The sequence below is a fragment of the Quercus robur genome, chromosome 5 (assembly GCF_932294415.1).
Source record: "Quercus robur chromosome 5, dhQueRobu3.1, whole genome shotgun sequence".
In the NCBI taxonomy this organism is placed as follows: Eukaryota; Viridiplantae; Streptophyta; class Magnoliopsida; order Fagales; family Fagaceae; genus Quercus; species Quercus robur.
In genome coordinates, this window is record NC_065538.1 from 62,040,227 (window position 1) to 62,059,124 (window position 18,898).

Consider the following 18,898-nt stretch of genomic DNA (forward strand, 5'->3'; position numbering starts at 1 on the left):
CGAAATGATATGTTGAACTTTTCAAGCAAACCACAAAAACTGATGGTTCAGCCACCCAAGTTAATGGTACTAGAGGTCTAGTTATCGAACTACCAACATCGGTCGATAGAATGGCAAATTTGACCACCAGTAATCACGGTCAAAACAATGTCTTCAGATATCGGTCGCCATATTCGACCACCAACCCACCGACAATGGTTGTCGAAGTGGTCTCTAACAACCGGTCAACAAACACTAGCTATCCAACCAGGTGGATAAGTGACCTAGCCACTAGATAAGGGAAGTAGAAGTCATTGTCAATTTTTGTAAAATATTTTACTGAAATATTAGAAGTAAAACAAACGAGGCGTAGAACATTGTATCTAAATTTTATAATTAAAAAAAAAAAAAAAAAATGAAGAAAGAGGTGAATGTAAATAAGGAGTGAAGGAGGGGCAAAGAAATTGTATTGGAACGAGGTGAAGGAGCAAATCTGGAGAAATGAGATCCTATACGGAGAGTAGACGATGTGTACTGGAGGGAGAGGGCAAAAGGACGAATCCATTGGGCAACAAAAGAAGAGGGTAGGTCCCACTAACTGGTAGATGGGACTTGACGTGAACTACTGCTTCCTCCAATATTTAATCACTCTCAGACGCTCTCAGTGGTACGGTGTAAAAACAACACTGCATACGCAATATATATATTTTCCCACCGCCCCACGTGTCTATACACTATAAGTCCACTGCATTACAAAACGAGGTTCAGAATTTATATATATACAAAAAAGTAGATATTATGTCACTATCTCCTTCAATCCTCAATTCGTACCCTTCATGTTTTTTTCCTCTTCTTCTTGTATTATTTTCGTTTTAATTCTAGAGATCCTTTTTTCTTAGAAGTATCATCAAGTTACAAAATTATTTGCAATTTTTCATTTCGAAAATTAATAAAATTGCAATCCTATATTTTGAGTGCTACAAGTTAGGTGATGAATAAAATTGGCGAACTTTATTGCTTTGACCTAAGAGATTATAACTTTTTTTCTCAAAATTGTTAGAATAATTATGAATTTGTTTATTATGTTTATGGGTAAATATTTATATTCCAAGTTGAAGATCCTTATGGATAACCTATGAATTTTTAGGTAAACTCTCCTGAAAATTTTGCAACAAAGAAAAATACATAATAGGGTTACAAAACTCTCCAACTCTATTCTTCTTGCGAGGTTAAAAAATAGGGTTTTGTTTCCCCAGTTTTTTAAGTGCAAATTAGGTAGTTTATTTTAAGGTTGAATATAATTAAAGCCTGTTCTTAATACATAATCATACAAACTGGCTTTTTTTTTTTTTTGAGGGTGATACAAACTAGCTTGGATCTCGCTATTTAATTACAATATCAAGGATGCTGGAGATGTGGTTTTAATTATGGGTAAGTTAAAATATAAATATATTATAGAATGAAATATATATTTTTTTGTACTTAAAATTTGAATTTGCAAAATGTACATAGGAGTAGGCATGTATGTATGTGTGTGTACGGATATATACACATATTTTTATTTTTCATATTAGGGAACAAAAATTTATTCTAGTTCCTTCTATAAATTGGAACTCGATTTTCTGAAAACATGAACAGTTTTTAGATAAGAGTAAATAACATTTGAGAAAGAGAACAATGGAGAAATGAACACGGCTCACCTTGTCAAAACTTAACAGACAATTTGCAATCAACCGCAAACATTCCACTCATCATCACGTTCCATGTGAATGATAATAAGTTAATAACCACAAGTTGAAACATCCATGTCCAAAGAAACTCCCGATTGTTTTGGAAGTTGGCAAAGCACATGTAAGCATTTCCTGGTTGAAAGATTGATGCATTTAAAGTCTCTCATCTTCAAATTTCAAATCAAGCAAACATCATTCCAATTTTGGTTAAAAGCCAAAGCTTATGTCTCATGAAATTATGGTAATACTGTTGGTAAATCTTTTTGTTGCGCGACACATTTTCTATGGGGTAGGGGTACATGGCCTGTCTTCTTCAATTTTAATTGAGGGATCTTAGTCTTTTCAATTATTCAATGTGCTCATGCCCCATTGTTTCACTTTAATTGCAGGAATGAAAATGTCAATGAAAGTTCCATGTGCTAGTCTTAGAGAGGGATGGTAGCCCTATTGAGGTAATTAATGATCACATGCGATACTATTGTTTTAGAGGAAGGCATAATTTGAATGACCTAAATAATCCCCCCCCCCCCCCCCCTTCGGATTTATAGATGTGCATGTATCTTTACATTGAAAATCATGACCCTTGGAGGATTTTTGTGTCTTTTTCAAGGGTTGAAAGTTGCAACACATACCAAATTACACAATCAATTCATTATTTCTTTGGTGGAATAAATTTAGTATATGGCTCCATCATGTTATGGTTCGATCGCTTCACGTATTTGCAGCATGTGTCAATTTGATTACAAGATAAAGTAATAAACTATCACTTCTCTCGAAACTTTAAGTGGATGAAAAATGACGAATTCAATTACTCAATCAATTTTCTAATGCTCACTTGCACGTTTGGACCTAGAATTCCCCTTAATGAATGAGGTTAACACTTTAAAATTTGTGACTTGAATGTTTAATATATGGCTTGGAGACAATAAGTGGCCCGGCTCAAGTCTCCATTGGTTTCAATAAGAGTTTCCATTTATAGATAATTGTGAAGAGAGGTCAAGTTGTTCGGTATGGACCCATCCTAGTCATGGGCTTGGGAATATGTTGCGAGTCTCATAGGTAAAGGTAGAGAAAGGAGTCGCCACCTAGTTATAGATATAGGAATCACTTAACCCCATGTGCAAGGGAACTACATGGACTAAGTCCAAAACTAAGGTATGTTCTTAAGAAGATGTTAGGCATCTAGGACTATCCAACCTTCACTTGTAATATTGGATTATAGCTAAATGAGCGTCACTAGCGAAGCTTAACTAATCACACAAATCCTAACCCTAAAAACCCTAAAACTCTAACTATGGTAAGATAACTCAAAAACTCTAACTATGAAAGGAAAAATAAGTCATCAAAGCATGTAAAATATGTATAATTTAGAAGAAAGCAAGAAAGAAAAACAAATATTATGTGAATTCAAGCATGTGAGGGCATGCGAAAATAAATTAAGCAAACATTCAATCACATAACCAAAATTGTTTCTTGCTTTAATTACTTTGCCCTGTTTGACCTCGAATGCAAATTTGAACATATTGGGAAGATTTAATTAATTTTTTTACCATCACTAATGCTAATCTATTTACCAAATCAAACTTAGAAATTAAATTCAAACATTCTCTTTGAAATTATTTTATAGGGAATAATATTTCCAGACTTGAAATAAAAATGTCAACTATTATTAAATTTTGGGTAAATTAACTATTTGGTTTCCATCTTAGATTGCGTGTCAATTTGTCTTCAACATTATCAATATGTTAGCTTAGTTCCTAACTTTTTGGTATTGTGTCACAAAAGTCAATGTCATTAAATAATGAAAGGAAAACATGACTAACAATCAAAATAAAATATAGGCGAAAAACACCTTTTAGTCCTTACATTTTCAGGCAATTCTCATTTTAGTCCTTACATTTTATTTTTACCGCTTTTAGTCCCTATCCTGAAAAACGCTTCCCGTTTTGGTCCCTGCCGTTACATTAGAAACAAAAAAAGCTGACGTGACAAACAGCAGGAATAAATAATACTAAATTAATGTCCACGTGGCTTAAATTGATAATAAATAATGTTTTTTGGCAATAAAAAATGCCACGTCAGAATCTAAATTAAAAAAAAAAAAATTTATTAATTTTAACTAAATAAAAAGAATGAAAAACTAAAAATCATATGAATTGAGATCTAAGTGTGTTTTGAACAAGAACACAAACCCAGAAATTATAAAAAAAAAAAAAAAAACAGTGTTAACAAATTGTAAACTTCACATCTCAGACCCTACTTCTCTTTCTCACCGAAGCTATCCCTTCCCATTTCTCTACCTCTTAGTTCTCAATCCCAAAACCCAAGCCTTCATTTTGAAACCCCATGGCCGGAGCCACTCAAACTCTTCCCTCCGATCATCACCAACAACTCTCTAAATCTATTTCTCACTCTAAATCTCACGCTCTTGGAACCAGTGCCCGATCGAACCTCAATGGTCCTCACCGCTCAACGCTAGCCACCACCATCTTGGTGATAGCCTCAACTTCTCTTCTCCATCCTCGATCTCAATCTCTCTCTCTCTCTCGGCCTAAACCCGAAAATCCAAGACCCATCTCTCAAAATGAATCTCTCTTAAATCTCTGGTGTGCTGTCGCAGATAACCAAAAATAAAACCTATACTCCTAAAAATATATGTAGTAGTGCGAGTAAGGATCGTTCCCACGGAGAGTATCTAGCCTAATTTTATGCTACGTGAACAAGGAGGGGGGGGGGTGGAGTATAATGAAAACAATTTTAAGAAAAAAAAAAAAACAACTAGGGAACAATTCAAATTAAAGTGTCGAAATTAATCAAAAGAACAAATCTTGGTTTAAGTCAACATCCACCATTGGAATTTTACAACTGATTATCGATGCAAGTATATATCAATTCACACTTTGAATATTCACCGTTAGAACTATTTTCCTATCTCTCCTTAGTCGTAGTTAATTAGAAAACAAGCGATCTAATAAACTCTAACTACTAAACAACCCAAGACAAGCGCTAAAAGTTTAATCTAGTAGCAGCCTTAAGAATTAGAAAGATCAATGAAACTAAACAACACAAACACAAACAGTTGCATTTAATTCAGTCGAGCATTCTTCCTGAGATCTAATAATTTCTGACGCAGTAAATCATTAAATCTTGGTTGCTTCACAAGTTAGAGAGATCAAATAATTACGGATTTGATATCTAACCTAGCAGTAGATTGCAACGAATAATAAACTAGCAGGCCTCCTAGTAATTAAACGAGACAATCATGAAAATAGACACAGAAGAACATCTGATATTCAAAGCATAAATTGAACAATAAAAACAAATTAGATCTCACAGTTTTATTGATTCCGAGGCTTCAATTTCCTTCGACCAAGTATAAAAGTTTAGCCAAGTAGGGTCATGATGAAAACTCAAAGGAAAAAAATCAGAGAAGAGGGGAGAGAGAGGCATGTGTGTCCAATTCTGATTTCTCCTCCCCCTTTTACACGTTAATTCCCCCTTTCCTAAGCCTACAAAATCTCCTAAAAATATTTTCAATAATAATATCCAAATCTAACTAATATAAAAAAGTGGTATTAAAAAAGTCCTAATATAACTAGGAAAGTGGTATTTTTCAGTTGGAAATTTCGTACACCAAATCTAGAAGCTTCTGAAAATAAACCCATCAGATCTGCATATTAGAATTGCAGGTAAAGGAACATTCTAGAACGTCAGCAGTGCAGGTGCAGCAACTTCAAGCTCGATTTCGACCTTGATGCAGCCCGTATCTCTCAAAAATCAAAACATGAAAGTTGTAGAGCTTTGTCTTGGCGTTCCATAGCATCTTGAATCATCTTAATTGGAGCTTGGATGAGAGAATTAGGCCCAAATTACGAAGCGATGTCAAAGCTGTCCAGAATCACCCAATTAGCTACGTTTTGCACTTAACGCCTCCATTTGCATCCTAAATCAAAATATAAGAATAATTAGTACATTTAGGCACCAAATAAATATAAAATACTAAATATTAAGGGAGAAAAATATGACAATTTGCATTCTCATCAACCTCCAACTTCGATCTGGTTCTTAGGAGGTCCTAAGTGGCGCGTGAACAATTGGTCGACGGTGTGGAGGCTAAGTAAATCACGGATTGACCGTGAACTAAGTGAAAATGCAAACATCACAGAGATTGAAGATAGAAAAATGGAAGATAGGTTTAAGGTTTACCCAGTTGATGTCCTCTTTATTCTTATTTTTGTTCTTATCCTCCATGTTTGATGGTTGCTAGCTGTTGTTATTGATTTGATGGCTCCCCTGTGACCTTGATTCACGGTCTTTCTACCTTGATTTATCCAATATGCTTTTCTCTCATCCCTTTATTCGTTCATGGTTCGATATTCTGGTGTCCTAGGCGTAGAGGAACCACACCAATTCATCCCGAACTTGGTGGTTAAACTCTACTGTGGTGATGATACTGTAGGGGAGGTCCTGCGGAAAAATAGCTCAACGCCAGGATGATAAAAAGCTTAACACCTCTCATTCTTATTACTTTTCAATATGAAAAAGAAAAAAAAATGAAAAGGTCGTCTTATTCAAAACCTCAATTATGAAACCCCTTCTCTCCCACTTCACGCCTCGGAATGTACCGTTCTTATAGAGAGAGAGGCGCTTTCACATCTTCTTAACCCGAAATGACTGGGGAGAGGAAAGGTTCTTTTTTTTTTTTTTTTAAGGGGAGCTCCACTTGTTCTTTCACATCTTAGACCCAACTAGATTTTTATTTTTATTTTTTTTAATTTCTGGGTTTGTGTTGTTGTTGTTCTTGTTCAAGACACACTTAGATCTCAATTCATATGATTTTTAGTTTTTAATTCTGTTTTTAATTTTTTATATTTAGTTAAAATTAATAAATATTTTTTTTTTAATTTAGGTGCTAACGTGGCATTTTTTAATGTAAAAAAAACATTTTTTATTATTAATTTAGGCCACATGAATATTAATTTAGTATTATTTATTCCTGCCATTTGCCACGTCAGCTTTCTCTATTTCTGATGTAACGGTAGAGACCAAAACGGAAAGCGTTTTTCAGGATAGGGACTAAAAGCGGTAAAAATAAAATGTAGGGACTAAAATGGGAATCTCCTGAAAATGTAGGGACTAAAAGGTACTTTTCGCCTAAAATATAATTTTCATGCCACATAGATTGCCATTTGTACACACACACACACACTCTCTCTCTCTCTCTCTCTTCGCCTAGCACCCACCTAGTAGGGTTAGTACACACCTAGCACCCACCCAGTCAAATCCCTCTCTTTCTCTCTCCACCAATCCATCGGTCACCCCAAACCCTCCCCTCAATGTCAATGTCTTTCTCAATCACCATAGGAGGGAAGTTTCAAATCTGAATTTCATCTCCAATGTCCACATCCTCCTCTCCAATTTTCCCAAACCCTCCCGTCTCCACAAGTAACCATAAAATAGACGGTCTGGTGTTGTTTACAAGATTTATTACAATTGGAATGATAATTGAAAGATTTCATAATATTAGGTACAAAATGAAAATATTATAAATTAAGGTGAATTTTGTAATTAACTTGTTTAATTTAGACTAAAATATTATTTTGGTTTTTACATTTTGCTATCACTATCAATTTGGTCCCTATAATAATTTTGGTAGTAGTTAATTTAATCCAAGTTATTTTCAATTTGCAGTCAATTTTCGTTAATGAGTTGTTGATGTGAACCAAATTACTACAAGTTAAAATAATATAGACTAAATTAACTGTTACCAAAATATATTGAACAGACTGACAGTGACCACAAAATATATAAACCAAAATAATATTTTGGCCTTTAATTTATTTACCTGTCCACTGACCCCCGCATCAAGAAGTTTCAAACAAGGTTCAGTGTTCTTTATCAAAAAAAAAAAAAAAAGGTTTAGTGTTTGCATGCCTGTGACGCCTAGGAAAGAGAAAGAGAGAGGATTTTACTAATGCGTGCCTTTAGGGTATACAATAGTAAATCGTTTTAAGAAACTTATCATGAAAATATGAAAAAATTACTCACTTTTTTGACAACTTTTTGAAGAAATTATTAGGTCCATCAGGAGAGTTGCTGACATGGTCATCTCTAACCTTCCAACCAATAAAATGCTATTATTTATGCAAATGTGACATCATATAATAATTTTTATTTTTTATTATACTGATTAGGAAGCTCACACATGCATTTGTATAGATAATATTATCTCATTGGTCAGGAATAACCACATCAACAATCATTCCCATATAAATAATGATTAATGTGTACTCTAAATGCATACATTATCCAAACCCAACTTGTATCCTGTTTTATATGACCTGTGAAGTAGGTCGTTTGGACAAGGGCAGGGCTTTCATAGTATCCGCCATTGTGTGAATGAATGAAGCATCTATAACTATAAATTCATACATTTTTTAAGTAGCTGAAATCTGAAAATTCATACACTTTTTGTTAGTACTGTACTTTCTATAATGCAATCAGATAAGAATGGCCCTGAAATTGATGGCATTTGTGTCATTAGGGTGCAAATGTGCAGTTGAGTATTCATCAAAATAAATAAATAAAAGTACAATTGAGTAGGCCTTTTTTCTTTTTTAATTTTTTAAACTCTGGAAGTACCGTTACAATTACTCAGTCTCAATCACGTTGAGTTGTCGACTGAAACTGATGGATGATGTAAATTTCAAAATGTCCTAAAATATATTAAAAAATTTAATACAGGTCCTAAATGTATCGGTTTAACAAAATTTTTTAGAAATTTAGTTATAAAACAAGTAATTTATTTTTTAATAATTTTTTATATTTCTCACAAAATATAATTTTTTTTAAAAATAGCCTATTAATAAATATCTTAAGAATACGTATTAATCAAACTGAATATAAGATACAAAGTTACAAACGGTTTCCATTTATGTTCGATTGGCCATTCGATTAATACTATGGCATCCTCTAAAGTATGACATGTGATGAGCATGTGACAGAGAAATACATATATATTGTTGATTAGTTAGTTAGTTGCTTGTAACAGAGAGAGACTCTGTTCTTTTTTGTATATAAACATAGATGTAAGTACAATTTTAATTCAATCAATTAGAGGAAATTTTCTCATATTTTTATAAATTTGATATGGTATCAAAGCTTGTATCAATGTCTCAACCCCCATTAATGTCAACCACAAACATAACCTTAAATATTGCAGTGAATCCTATAAAGGATCCCTCTAATCCTAAAGAAATTCTTGTTTCTTGACCCTTAATTGGGGAAAATTATCCTACTTGGACTAGATTAATGAAAATGGCATTGAAGGCTAAGAACAAGTTAGGGTTAGTCGATGGCACCATTAAAATCTCATTGGCAACCGAGGCAACTTTGAAACAAGCTTGGTCCAAGTGTAATAACACAATTTCTTCATGGATCTTGAACTGTGTTTCTCCTCAGATTACAGCAAGTGTAATCTATCGAAACACAACCTTCGAAGTGTGGAAGGTCCTTAAGGAAAGGTTTTCACAAGCCAATGGAATAAGGATTTCTTAATTGCAAAAGGAAATCTTAAGTGTTTCTTAGGGGATTCCTCAGCAACTAATTTTTTTCCACTGATTTGCAAGTACTTTGGGATCAATTACTCAATGGGATGAGATTCTTATAGCAAATAATGATGAGCAAGGGGTTCAAGAATTAAAAAAGTTCCTAGACTAGAGATTCAAGCTCAAATTTAGGAAGCTTAAAGTACTTCATTGGGCTTGATATAGCAAGGTCTGCTAAAGACATTACTCTTTGTCGAAGGAAGTATGCCTTAGAAATATTAGGGGATGCAGGTTACAATGGTTGTTAAATTCAACAAGGATCAACGTGAGTTCTTAGTTGAGCCAACCATTTACAGAAGATTGGTGGGAAGACTGTAATATTTGACTATTACAAGGCCATATGTAACCTTTCTTGTCCATAAACTAAGCCAATTCATGGCAAAACCAAGGAAACCTCACTTGGATGCATAATGAAGAGGAGAAAAGCCACAATCATCCATGTAATGGACGACTACAACAGAAATTAAATGACTTTTCCATAAATGACACGAGTAACAATTTACATGCTAGATAAGCAAAAGCATAACCGGTAGACCAATGGGCAAAAGATCATTGAAGTCTATAATGCCCCAGCATTCATTACCAACGGATCTAAAATCATAAAGATTTGCAATTACTCCTATCCTAAGGGGTAGAGACCTATAAAAAGGCACAAAGAATCACATAAAAGTACGCAAGATATACACAAACACTTTTGAGCCAAATAGTGACTCTTTGTATGATTGAGCTTTCATCTTTCTAACTAGCCCATTGGAGACTCCTTGGCACACACTGCACCGATGTATTCGAAGTCTGTTTATTCTTTTTGCGGGACTCCATAGCTACTGATTCCTAGTTGCCCATCTGCATTTGACGAAGAGCTCAATTGACGAATTCACACTTCTTCACATATCATAGGGTATTGCAATATATAAAGGCATGTCCATGACATAGAATTTTCTTCTTATCAAATTCAGATTTGCATAGAAAAGGTTTTACAGATGCAGATTGGGCAACTTGTGTTGATTCAATAAGATCAACTATAAGCTATTGCATTTGCTTGGGAGAGTCATTGGTCTTTTGGAAGTCCAAGAAACAACCCACAGTCTCAAGATCATCAGCAGAAGTTGAAAATCGAGCTATGACAATGGCTACCTATGAGATAACTTGGATTTTGCTTTATTATTATAAATTTGATACCCCCAAAAAAATTATATACTTTGTTGTGCAATTTTTATGTTACCATAAATTATTTTATAATTTACTTTCAATTATGATTGAGTTAGCTATTACTCAAGATGTATTGTTTTTAAGATAAAGTTTGACTACAAACTTGGTTGTAGCTAGTGGCTAGAACTCCTATTGAAAAATTTAACATGACTATATATTTTGAAAATTTAATTGTTGGATTACATGTTCTTTATGTTCTTAACATGCATGTCAAATTTTGTGCTAATCAGATATTATTTACTATTCGATCCAAAAATTTATTTTTTATCCGTAATTTTAGACTATAAAAACTTCAAATTTAAACATTTAATTGATGTTATAATTATTAATCTTTGATCTTCTAGAAATTTTGCAAGCATGGAGGATACAAAAAGAAAATGTTATCCAATGGTGGATTTATCAAAATTCATATTCAATAAAAATATATTTAGTGAAGTTGTAGTCATTGGCTATAATTATAGCCAAACTTTTTTTTTCTTGTTTTTATCTTTTTCTTAATAAAAGTGCAAGATTCTCATTATAGAACATCCAAATCTCAAAAGTCCAATTATATGAATTTTTTTCCATATCTAAAAAAAAAAGTAAAATTTTTTTTTCCTCATGATAATTCAAATTGATCAAACTTCATGGAATTCCGCAACCAAATCTTTCTTTAGTGACTTCCTGTAGGGTAGGATTCTTTGGATCAAAATTCTGACCCACCAATAACCTTACAAAAGATAGCATTCACTCCGAGAGCATTTTATAGATAAAAAACGTAAATGTTTAACATAGACAGCTGATACTCCAACTTGATGATGATATGATTTCTAAGAATATATGTAGCTAGCACATTAATTAACTTGTGTATATAAATAAAACCAGAAAGAACTCTAATGGGAGACAATATACACCAATAGACTAAAAATGCAAAACCTTTAGACCGGATCACTATCATTTAAAACCAATGGTTAAGATTGTAGCCGAAGACCAAAAGTTAAAGTGGAGGATAATAATGTCTCTTTCAAGCCCTAATCATTATATTAATGAAAGCATGTTTAGCTTTTAATATCCAATGAAACCAATGTAAGTTATTCACACAAGTTTTCCTTTTTTGTTGTTCTTGTCCCTTTTATTTTATTTATTATTTGTTGGGATCGAGCAAATAAAAAAGGACCTCTGTCTTGTAGAGAATGAGCTTGTTAATTAAGAATTCAACTATACTATTGCAGTAGTCAAAAGTTTTCTTACCTTATTAATTAGGTGCCTACATCAAATAGAACCAAATGTGATATATCATACATATTAAGTTTGTTTATTTTGACTAATCAGCCTTCCTCCACAATATTCAGGCACAAATTTTGGAAAAATTTGACTATAGTGATCAGTTTGAGTACAAACCCATAAATTTATAATAATTAAAATTTAATATAATTAGAGTGATTCTAACACTAAATTTAAAAATAAATAAATAAATAAAATCTGTGGTCTACTTGTTTCATGGTTGCTTAAAGCTATATAAAACATATACTTGGAAACAAGTTTAGTAGTCAATCAGCATCAGAAATTTAATTATATAGTAGCCATAATTATATATGATATATCTGCTTCATGCTTAACCATGTTCTAACAATCACGTCGGTACGAGAAAAATCTTATCAAAGATTTTATATTACGTACAACAATTATATAAGATCACCGACCCATTCAGCTACACCAACTGGATCATAATCTGAAGTATTTAAGTTATTTTTCAGTTCTCTTTTGAATCAAATAAAAGTCTTTCAAAAAATATAAAACAAAACAACTGGATATGGAGTTTTAGTAGGTCCCATGAGTTTTCCAGATGACCTGTTTCTTGTATGGGCCAATGTCACAAATTCAAGGAAGGTGTCCTACAAGTCGAACAGAACCTAACAAATAGTGGGTCCTTACCATAATGATTGATGATATAATTATAGCATCAATCTAATTTTCTGGGGTTATAATAAATCCATCTATTTTTTATTTTTTATTTTTTATTATAAAGAACAAAATCCTAGATAATAGTAGGAAAATGAGGATGAGTTTCCTCTCAAAATATCTTAAACAGAAGCCTTGTGTACTCATGGAATTATTTGATCTTCCTATACTAATAATAAATAAGAGAGTTTGAAATTTTGAATTAGCAAAATAATAAGAGAGAGAGAAGAAGAGATGAAGAACAAGAACGCTTAAAAAGCCAAGTACCTTTACATTGAGACTTTTTAAATTTTTAATCATGGATTAACTACAGCATTGAATCTCTGCATGTGTTCATTACAGGCATAGGAACTTTCTGTCTGATTATAGGTGCATTTGTAGCTCTATGAGTATGTTTCTTTTTGAAAAAATATTAAATTTGTTGTTGAACTCTAAGTCAATGAGCTAGCAGTTAATTTGCACCTATCTATGCATAATATATTTAGGAGTTTAGAAGGAAAAATGATTTGAGTTGCGGGATTATTAGTAACATATTATAACTATCTAAAAATAGAGCCAATGAACAAGTAGTTAACTGTGTTATTTGGTAATGTTATATATAAATTGAAAAGCAAACTTCATCTATATCTATATATACTAATTGAACAAGTAGTTAACTGTGTTATTTGGTAATGTTATATATAAATTGAAAAGCAAACTTCATCTATATCTATATATACTAATTATAACTTCGATATAAATAAATTTTTAGATGAGAGATGGAAGATTCAAATTCCAGATGTTTTAATTGGAAATACCAAATTATTTCATTGATTTATAAGATTATTAACATTATCTATACTAAGAACTTCAATAAAATTAAAAATTTCAATATCAAACAAATCGTACTGAATTTTTAATGTCCATTAGACTCATATCTGCTAGGGTTATCAATTTGTTTCTTCAGTATATCAACTATTTTAAGAGTACTTACCACCCAAAAAGAAAGTCAATATGCTTGTCAATTGCCCTAATGCTAATGATGCATTCCCAAAAAAGGGACAGACAATGTTTCTACATTTGGAGGAAAAAGACGAGATAATTAAATAATGCCATGCACACTTTAACAACTGTAACACTCTCTCTAAATTATTGAAAGCAAGCAATTAAACACAAAGTATAAGAAAGAATAATTATCCATTTGATACAAGAATGTTTAACACTTTTTCAACTCTATTTTTTGGAATGTTTTAACCTTTTCAACTCGTACCCATGTAATCATCTTCCCTACCATATAACTTAAAACTTGTCTCTTTTTCCTCTATTTTTTTACCCTCTATATAGTTTCTACCAAATAAAGCTTTAATAATAGAAAACACACACAAACACATATTAATTGGTTTAAAATTTTCCTTTCTTATATATAAAAATGAATTATTATTATTAGAAGGGAGAGTCGGCAAGTCGAACAAAAACAAGAGCTGGGGTTTGGTGAAGATATATATATCAATCTCCATTGAAGAATTATCACCGACCATGGCAACCACGTAATACACAAAAATGGACGGGGCAAAAAGCTTTACATTGAACAATATGTGTGTCTAATTATTTAGAATGAAAACAAAAAAAAAAAAAAAAAAAAAAAAGGTGGGTGGAAGATAATGTCACACCTCCATATAGACGCACTTTTAATTTAAGTATTTGCATGAATCATCAACAGCTAGCTAGCTAGGCTTTCGTTTTCGTACATTCTCTCTTCTCTTTTCTCTCTCTTTCACCCATATTTTCTCTTTGCTCACTTTATTTTTTTTCTCTCTCTTTCTCTTTCTATCACAGAGAGAGAGAGAGAGAGAGTGTGACAGTGAAAAAAAAGCAAAATATGTCAAAAAAGCAACAGCTCATTGCTTGGATTTGTGGGACCTATGCAATTTCTCAATCTAGATTTCGTCGTCCCCTTTTTGACGGGACAGGTGGGGGTAGTGGCGTCAGATCGTATACCCTTTCGAGCCAGCCGATATCTATCTTGTGCTATGGATGGAGCCCCCCATGTCATCAGCTTTTCAGAGGCGCGTTCCATAAATCCGGCGCCAAATATCATTTTTTTTTTTTTTTTTGAGAGGTCGACTGGTTTGCTAAAATGCAAAATTCACTTTTTAATATTTTATCAAAATTTATTTTAATACTGTAATTTTTAAGTTTATTTTTTAATTATGTTATATATTGTGGTTAATTTTTCAAATTTTTAAATTTTTTTTCAAATTAAAAATAGTTCAATTAATGATTAAAAAATATTTTTTAATTTCTTTTTTCAAAATTTTTTAACAAAAATTAATAGAAAGATCTTAATTAAATAAATCTAAAACTTAGAGAACTTAAATGAACAAAAACAAAATTAGAAGGCTGAAATGAATTCTGAAGAAACTTAGAGAGTGAGTTTTGTATTTTAGTCTTTTTTATTTTTTGGTAAATTAAATTTCTTTTTCTTATGGTTTGGGGAAATGATGCACTATTCTAAATTTTAAGGAAAATAACACTTTCTTCCATTGATGTTTGAGGAAATCAGCATATCAGTCTCTATATTAATAAAAGTGACGGGATATTCTAAATTTAAAAAAAAAAAAAAAAAAAATTCTTGACTAAACTCTAACTATTGTTGGTGGAAGTTTATTTTTTTATATAAATATTATTAATCTGTCACCAAACTGTGGTTAGGGTTTTGTTCAAGAAAATCTTTTCAAAATTTAGAATATTATGTTATTGTTATCAACAGAATCACTAATATGTTGATATTCTCAAATCTCAAAAGAGTGAAGTGTCATTTTCCTTAAAAGTTTGGGGTGAAATTGAGGTTGGGCACAAAATTCCTTAGTTCCAAACAAGCGAGAACCCAAATACCAAATGATCTAGGACTTTCAAGGAGGCCAACTCTTACCGTACGTCCTGCACGGGACAGAAGCAGGGATGTCATGGAGTAAAAGGCATCGATGTCTCTAAAGTGTTGCACTAATCCTAGAGAGAAGGGTGAGTTAATTATTTTACAACAAGAACTTTGACTAGAGTTTCAGTTTCCTGAACTTGCATTGAAGAAAGTTGAATCAAACAAGCTACTTAACATATTGCAAATCTAGGGGACATAGGTCGGCTGTATTGAGGGAGAGAAGGTCAAGAGAATACTAACTACCAAGGAAAGGATGCATGGCGCCGACGGTATTGCATCTATAAATTAAAAGTAGTTGCATTAGTAACTTAAAAATAGTTGTAAGATAATGACTAAAACTATCATCAATAGATTGATTGCTATAGAAGAACCATACAAAATCAATGGTAGACCTAACAAAATTGTGAATCAAAATTTTTTTTTTTTTTTTTTCATCTTGATATTTATATTAAACAGAATAAGAAAGTGAATTAGTTAAAACTTTATTAAAGTTGGTTAAACCAACAATCATTTAAGAATTCCAATAATATAAACTACTGAGTCATTTTAAAATTTTGTAAATCTCCCTTTTTACCAAGTAGAAGAAAATGACAATCAATTGTTTTTCATCTTGATATTTACATTAAATCGATAAGAAAATCGATCAAAACTTCATTAAAGTTGGTTACACCAGAAATAATTTTAAAATATCAATAATAAATAACTAAGTCATTTTAAAATTTTATTCTTACATTCTATGATGTCAATTCTGAAATTTCAAGTTCGAATATATATCCAACAGCTAGCGTTAACAATACTCATCTTCTTTGTAAAAAAGAGGTATAAGATTTTTTTTTTTTTTTTTTTTTAATTTATTGAGAAACAGGAGGTATAAGATTTAATGCATCAATGCAAGGGTATGAAATTCCAAGGATTTATACAATATTTCATGCATTTGAAACTTTTTTTTTTCACTTTAAATGTTGGCTACTTTATAAGGGAAAAATGCGCAAAAACCCGATTGATAAAGTAAAAAGATAAATACCCAAAGTGGAACAAAGAATTTTGGTTCTTAATAAAGTTAGTATCATAACAGAAATTCACCTTAACAAATTGAATTAAATTCATTAAAAAGTGGACTAAAATAGAAAATTAAAATTAAAAAAAACACTAAAATTTGACTACAATTTTGGGTGGATGATTGGAGATGCTCTTATTGGCGTAAGTCCTAAGCTCACGCAAAAAAAGAGATGTGAGATGTTGTGGATCTAGCTATATTTGATTGAGCTTTTGTTCGGGTAGTCTTCAGAATTAAGGAGATGCTTATCCCAATAAAAGGTTTAATTTGTACCTTTTTGTTCTCCATTTCTTCTGGTTATAGAATTTGAATCCATAGTGTACATTTTATAATAATTTTGCTTCTCCAATAGATCAAGAAACTGGCAGTGAATTTAATCCAGTTAGTAATAAAAATGAGGTACTTACTAATATTGTGGGTTAACGAAATTGTCTTCTATTTTCAGTATATATAATTTTTTTGCGTTCTCTTTGTTACCTTGTATTGTATCCTATCTACTAGGACTTTTCATTTTCCATTTGAAATCACCGAAATAACTTATATCGAGTGTCAAAGAACGTCCTCCCAACTATTGTATTATCCAAAAAAAAAAAATCTGTATCATATGCAAAATTCAAAATTTTGGGTTTCAAAATGAATATAAACATTGTTAGATTTCAAGATTTAAACAATTAACAAAATTCCTCTTAATATAATAGCTTTGCTTGATCAATAAGTGGTCACTTAATTTGTTTATCCTTTTTGACTAGTAAAGTTTTAGTTTTGCAAACAGTTTTTGTTGGGCAATGCATCTATTTGCCTCACTCCATGGACAAAATACACATGGGATGGGGTACCTATTATTCAATGGCAATCGAGCACTTGCAACAACAATATCATCACCGAGTACAAAGACTCATATGTGGCCAATTTTGTACACATATCATGTTCATGTTGAAAAGAAACTCTTTAGCATTCCATTCAAATTTAAATGAAAAAACAGACATACCTATTAGGTTATATATATTTTAATAAGATATAGGGGCATAGGGTGGGCATGTCTTGAGTCCTTACTAAAAGGATTTGATTAAACTAAGCATATATACCGAACTTGAAAAGTTCTAATCTTAACTAGGATGATCATGATCTATTTATTCCAAATTTGGAGATTCAAAACATGAACACTTGGTCCTTTTCTAACTGTGCACATGCAGCATCGGTCTAATTGGGTAGGGTTATACATGCTGAGCTAGACATTTAGACATTATCTCATGCTCAAACTAAAAATAAAAGCTTTTGAGAAAATTCAAACATAGCCAAAAACCCAACTAGTTGTTTTATTGCATGCTTTGTCAGCATGGTTATCTCAACACACACACCGCACCCATATTCTCTCCAATCACAAATAGAACAATTGAACCAAGTCAACAAATTACACTATAGAATTAAGCAAAATACACAAACACTCACTCACGAGAACAAAATGCACAATACATATATTGACATTCATACCATTATTACGTAGGGAATCTTTTTTTTTTTCTTCTATATTTTTAGTTAAACAGGTTAAAGCAAGCTTTAATTATTGCATGTTTTTTGCTATTAGTGTGCCTAATCCCATGCTTTAAGAAAACATCCTAATTAAGAGCAGCCAACCATAAAAAGTGAAAAGCATAATTATGTATCAAATTAAGCTAGCTGCATGCAGGCTCCCTAGGAGCATATCAAATTAGCTTTTCACTAATTCACTCAGCTTAATTTCCTTGACAATGTTAATTAGGAGTCAGAAGAAAAGTTGGGTGCGCGTTATTACCATTATTTAACTTTCCAAAATCTTTCTTAGTGACCTAATTTTTTTTTATTTTGTACTATAGTACAATATATGTGTGTATCCATTTATTCAGAAAACATCGATAGGGATGAGTCTAAAATAAAATGGTTTATAGAAACCCTAGCTAGGTTAGTCAAGCCAAAAAAACAAAAAAAAAAAAACAGAAAAAGTTTGGTTAAATATGATGTTCTAAGTTTTTCTAAAGTTTAAAACTGCTTTATTCCCACACTAAATTATTGAATTCTCAAATTTACCCGACTCAATATTGGTCATTTCTTTTATATTAGAAGATCAATATCCAGCCCGATTATTTCAATACTTTTGTGGTTGTGAACAAATACAAAATTCAATAAAGTTAGGTGATTTAGAGCATATCACATCACTATGTAGGGATTTTTTATCGGAGCTGATCGATCAACCACTATATTATTACAAATTTCAAATCACTATATTAATTATTAAACATGCATGATAAAATAGAGGACTTAATTTTGGTCAAAATGTTTCAAAAAATGTTTGGATACTACGTACTTGAGCGCATACAAAATTGGAAGCTAGTGAGAATTGACACCTTTAAGTTTAGAAATATGGAAAAAATGAGCAGGTTTTCACAAATCCAAAACCATGTGCTAATGCGTGCACGTCTCA